We start from the raw sequence: 6,105 nt of genomic DNA, 5'->3' as shown, positions 1-6,105 counted from the left end.
CAAGCTCCCGGCACTTCCTGCCGCCGCCATTTTGTCAAGTGAGGAGGAGGAGGAGGAGGAGGAGGAAGCGGCTGCCGCGGGATCTGCGGTGCGCGCCCGGCCGGTGTAAGTCCCGGCCCGGGATGCCGGCCTTGGGTGCCGCTGGTCTCTCTGGTTGCGGTTCCCCCTTGGGGCGGGCCGCTCCTGTACGTGGTGCCCCGGCGCGCTCTCCTTCCGTCAGCTGGGTACTCCTGCCAGTTCTGGGATAGCGAGTTCCCGCTAACATAGTCTCACCTTTCCGGCTGTCCCCGGGCCCGGAGCTCTGCAAAGAAAGAGGTATATAAGATTTTGTCCACAGAGAGAGGGCTTCCATCGCACGCCTGCTCCAGGCGGGACCCAGGGGACAGGAAGGTGAGGAAGGACCAGGAGCCCCTCTCGACCCACCCAATCCCAACCTGGAAGCCCACTCCTTGGGTGCTTTGTTTTGATGGGTCTCTGCTTGGTGGCTTACCTTGCAATGGCTTCTTACTGGCAGGAGTATGTCGGTTTTGGGTGGGGATGTTGGGGAGTTGTGATTCAGCAAAACGACCCCCCCCCATACACACAAACACGGAAATAACACTTAAACGAGAAGCCCCCAAGGGCGAGCTGGAGTTGGGTTGGAGATGGGAGATCCCACGTTAGTGTAGTGGACGGTGTGAATACTTTTGCTCAGGCCGGTGCATGAGTCATGTGCTTCTGCTGAGTGGCTGACCTCCCTGTTACTCAAGACAAGTTTTTTTTTTTTTTTTTTTAAGTGTTTTAGCCTGCTTGTTTACTTGTATATGCTTTTCGAAATCTGGTGAGATTATCTCCTCTGTGTGTATATGTTGGATGTCAGTGATCTTTTGCAGCAGCCCTCTTGAGAATTGAATTGTCTTTACTTACCATCAAAGGTGGTATTAATAGTTCTTGGTTACTAAAATCCAACTCGCAGTGTACTTCTAAGCCAATGTGCCCTCAGTGCTATAATAAAAGTTGAAAATTTTTTATGAATGGATATGTCAACTTTCCTAAATTGTTAGTCCTGGAACTGGTAGACCTTGGAAGTTGTAAAGAATGTCATGCACGGAAATTAAAAAGAAATTAAAAGGAATTGTGAGTGTGTTTTCAATTTCAAGAAGTCTTTAGCTGGCACTCTTGTTTTATGGGCTTTGCAGTAATTTACAAGGACATCTCCCCCCCCCCCCCCTTTAATTTGGAAGGATCTTTCCATGGAAGGCATTTATCAGTAACTCTTCCTCCCCAAAGCTTCAACTTCAAAGGTTGGAGAAGGTAACGCTGTCAAGGACTTTGAATTGAATTGATCAAGTCCAGAAGGAAAAGCCCCGAATCTATTAGAAAATATATTGTTGAAAGTTGTCCATCATATCTTTGGTAGATGATAAAATATTTAAGGACTCAAGTCTATGTCTTTTTAAGTGGTATTAGTTGGTCTTAACTGGAAGTAAACCTCTTTTATCTTGCTAGCATTCTGGACATGCAAAGTGCTAAAGATAAGGGATTTTGCCTACAGTTGAAAGCTAGGATGCAGAGGTGGCTGGGACAGGTTGGATGTTCTGGATGTCTGTGTATCTAGTTTGGAGGGCTGGGCTTCACGGGGGGGGGGGGGCGCATTATCGAAGGATGGCTGGAGAATCTTAGACTGCTTACTACAATTTCCACTAAATTATTGAATTGTTTAAAGGAATTTAGACTTTGTTTCCAAAAGATAATCTTTTTGAGCCAGTTTTTGTGATCTTTGTACCAAATTATACTTTCGTTTTTGGAGATATAGAAGGTGGCAGTATTTTCAAGTTACACAATTCAGGCTGTTGAATGACTTGAGAGTTAGAAATTCTGTAGATTGGAGATTATTTTTATTAATATTTGTGCACCACATACATTCTGCCCTTGGAGACCAGAAGAGGGCCTCAGATTCCCCTGCAGTAGAGTTACAGATGGTTGTGAGTAGCCATGAGAATGCTGGGACCAGAACCAGGATCCTCAGCAACAACAGCAGTTACAGACGCGCCTCCTCTAGGCACTGGAGACAGTTTTGAGACAAGGTTGATTCCAGGCTGTCCTCAAACTTGGCAGTCCTGTCTCAGCCTCCCAAGTGCTGGGAGCCACAATGTCCTGCTTGGAGTTGTTTTTAAAGAAAAGCCATTTTGGGCAGTCTGTTTCTGACAACCCACTGTCATGGTTTGTGTGGTTATAAAGCATTTTGATGTTTAGAGTTTGGAAAGATGGCTCAGCTGCTCTTGCAGAGGACCTTCAGTGGTGGCTTACAATGAATGAATGTCCTGTTGGAATTAGAAGTGTGCACCACAATAATTTCTAGAGTGGCTGAGGGTCATATATACCAGGCTTGGCGCATGTTAGGCAAGCACCATACCATCTGAGTTGAGCTCCCAGCTCTGCAGAAACCAACTGCATTCCCTTTCTTGTGCTTATTACCATAATATCAAAACAAAAGAACATTTGACAGTCCAAGAAAATGCTTGTAGATCAGTTTGATACAAGTGTATAGATGAAAGTCTGGAAGAAGTAGCCAAAATTTACCTTTTTTAGTTTTTTTTTTTTTTTTTTTTTTTCAGACTAGGTAGATCTGGTTGTCCTGGAACTCTGCATTTAGACCAGGGTGGCCTCAAGTCACAGATCTGCCTGCCTCTGCTTTTGAGTGCTAGGATTAAAGTTGAGCACCATCACTTCCAGCCCTAAATTTTGTATTTTTTTTAAATTTTAATTGGGCATATGTGAGTGTCTGCGTGTGTGAAGTATATACAGAGTATACTTTAAAAAAAAACTTATTTTATGTGTATGCATGTTTTACTTGTATGTATCTGTACTGCATTCAGGCCTGGAGTTAAATAAGGATGGCTGTGTGGGTGCTGGGAACCAAACCTAAGCCTCTCAGCAAGTGTGTTTAACTGCTGAGCTGGCTTTCTCTAGGCCCTCTTGCTTTTCTTGTAAAGGTAAGGTGGTGTTGTTGGTTTTGTTTTTTTGTTTGTTTGTTTGTTTTTGCTGTTTTGGATTTTCAAGACAGGATTTCTCTGTATAGGCCTGGTTGTCCTGGAATAACTCCAAAGACCAGGCTGGCCTCAAACTCACAGAACTCTTCCTGCCTCAGCTGGGATAATGCCTGTGTCACCACTGCCCAGCTATTCATTCATTCATTCATTCATTCATTCATTCATTCATTCATTCTGAGACAGGTTTCTCTGTGTAGCCCTGGCTGTTTTGGACTCCCTTTGTAGATCAGGCTAGCTTTGAAGTCCTGCCTCTGCTTCCTGAATGCTGGGATTAAAGATGTTTGCCACCATGCCTGACAGCTTTTATTTTTGAAGATACTTTTTTTTCTCGGTCTAAACAGCATGCTAATCTTAATAAAAACTGTATGTACATCTCCTAGGGTAAATTACAAAATGTGTCTTACTCTGAATAAATTGTTGAAAGAGTGTCTAGTGTCAGGTTTAGAACAGTGTAGATATACCTCTCTTCAACTCCCACAGGCCCAAGGGAATATGGAACTCGGGGCTTTATGGAAGCTAGGCAGGTGCTTATTAACTCCTGGGCTACTACTGCTACAGCTTTGACTTATCCTTCATTTCACTTTTTGTCACATTTGTCTCACTGTGTAGACCCCGCTAGGCTTTTAACATCGATCTGCTTGCCTCTGTCTTGTAAGTGTTATAATTAAAGGTGTGCACTACTACACGTCAAATTTTATTTTATCTGAACAATAGTAATATGTGGTCATTTAAAGAATTTGGAAGGTTAAGTTTGGATGTTTTTAAAGTTGAAAGTTCTTTTGCTGGGCAGTGGTAGTGCACTCAAGGCTTTAGTCCTAGTACTTGGGAGGCAGATGTAGGCAGATCGGCAGTCGGGGCTACATGCTGTTTTCAAAACAACAACAACAACAACAACAAACTAAAGCCACTTCCCCCTCCTAAATTATCTTTTAATTCTATCTTTATTTCTTTTCAGTTTTTCTCTATACTTTCATAAAAAAATTGAATTGGACTTTCAATTAGCAGTGGGTTTCTAAGCTGGGCAGTGGTGGTGCATGCCTTCAATCCCAGCACCTGGGAGGCAGAGGCGGGAGGATTTCTGAGTTTGATACCAGAGTGAGTTCCAGGACAGCCAGGGCTACAGAGAGAAACCCTGTCTTGAACACCCACCCCACCCCCACCCCCACCCCCCGCCGCCGCCAAAAAAAAAAAAAAAAAAAAAAAAAAAAAAAGGGAGTGGGTTTCTAGAACCTTGCAGATACTAGACAGGTACTCTGCCACTGACCTATATCCCTCACTCAAATTTGTGTTTATAATTGTGAGAGAATATGTGAGTGTTGGTACACAAGTGGAAATCAGAAGACAACTTTTTAGACTTGGTTCTTCATTTTCCTTTATGTAGGTTCTGGCAGTCTCTTGTCTGGTCTGAAGATCACTGATCTGCTGAGCACTTACTCTGGTTGAGTTTTTGTTTTTGAGATCAATGCCCTCAATAACCTTAGATGTTCTTGAAATCCATGGTCAGTCAGCCCCCGATTTTGCCTCCCAATTATTGGGATTACTGCTGTGCACCAGCAAAGCCTGGCTACTTTCTTTTGTTTAACCAAATTACTACACAGGTGAACATTGCAAAAAGTACTTAAAGTACCATGTAAGTCTACCGTAATTTCTATTTTTGGATGTGGTTTTCAGATTTTCTCTTTCATCTCTAGTAATAAGACCACTAGATCAAAAAATGTGTATTTGAAATTTTTCTGTAAGTTACTTTTCTAGAAAGATTACATATATTTCCATTTTTTTGGTCTGAATTTAGCACTGTCTTATTAATACAAGTAAAGTTTTAACATTTTCTTTTCATAAATGACAGTTGTGTTAATACAAAATGTTTTTTCTTAGATGTGTTCTCAGGGCTGTTGAGAAAATGTTTTTGGTACTTGGTCCCCCACGCCTGAAGTAAGCCCCCCTCACCCCCTCCCCCCAGTTCAATCTCCTAGTCCTGAGATCAGAGCCCCTGCTATCAGAATGCTTTAAGAATGGTGATTCTAGGAATTTGAGCAGCCTCTGGGCATTCAGTCACTGCTCAGTTTTGCTGTTCTACTCCTAAGACTTTGGAGCATGTCATCTTGATTCTGGTGCTACTGCCAGACTTTCAGTTTCTCATTTGTCCTTGCCCTTCAAGAAGCATGTATCTGCCTATTTTGCATTAAAATAAGTGTCTTGCATGGCACAGATCTTGTCACCAATCCAGTGCCCTCTTTTCTTTCTTTCTTTCTTTCTTTCTTTCTTTCTTTCTTTCTTTCTGGTAAATTTATTTACTTTAAATGCGTACACTGTGTCTTCAGATAACAGAAGAGGGCATCAGATGCCATTACAGATAGTTGTGAGCCACCATGTGGTTACTGGGAATTGAACTGAGGACCTCTGGAAGAGCAGTCAGTGCTCTTAACTGCTGAACTGTCTCTCCAGCCTTCCAGTACCCTCTTAAGGTATTTACTGTCTGCTTGCATTATGTAGGATAAAGGTGGGAAGAAGATACCAGGCATGGGGTATGTCCATAGATAGGAATAAGAACTTTGATGAGCAGGACTTGGTTCTCTAGGCAAGTCATGAGATGATAGATACCATTATCCACCAGGTGCTTTCCAAGGGTGTTATGTCTCCCTCCTAGCAAATTTCTTTAGACACTAATGTAGGAGATGATATAAAGGTGGGAGTTGTCCATCTTACCCAGTAATGAGATATTAAGAGCAGGATATTGGGGTTAATTGAAATGTACTAGTTGTAAAGGTATCTGTTTTGAGATACTTGTTGCAGTTTAGGGAAATGATCCATCCAGCAGAAGCAGGCCTGGTGATGTAACTTTGTGAAAGAACCAGAAAATGCTGCTGGAGTGAAGGCACAGCAGGCACATCATTTCTCCAGACCGTCACTGCATCTTGGCTCTCATTTAAATTGTATGGATCCCAGATATTGTTGGGAGTATTCTGGTCCCTAAGAAGGGACTGGTAGGATGAAGCTGGCAGTTGGATGGGCTAAGTAGGTATATGTAGTTCCTGAATGTTATGCTGGGGTCTTGCTTTTGGATTCTGTGTCT

Source organism: Arvicanthis niloticus, chromosome 22 (genome assembly GCF_011762505.2).
Source record: "Arvicanthis niloticus isolate mArvNil1 chromosome 22, mArvNil1.pat.X, whole genome shotgun sequence".
In the NCBI taxonomy this organism is placed as follows: Eukaryota; Metazoa; Chordata; class Mammalia; order Rodentia; family Muridae; genus Arvicanthis; species Arvicanthis niloticus.
Note: the sequence above shows the minus strand (reverse complement) of the source record.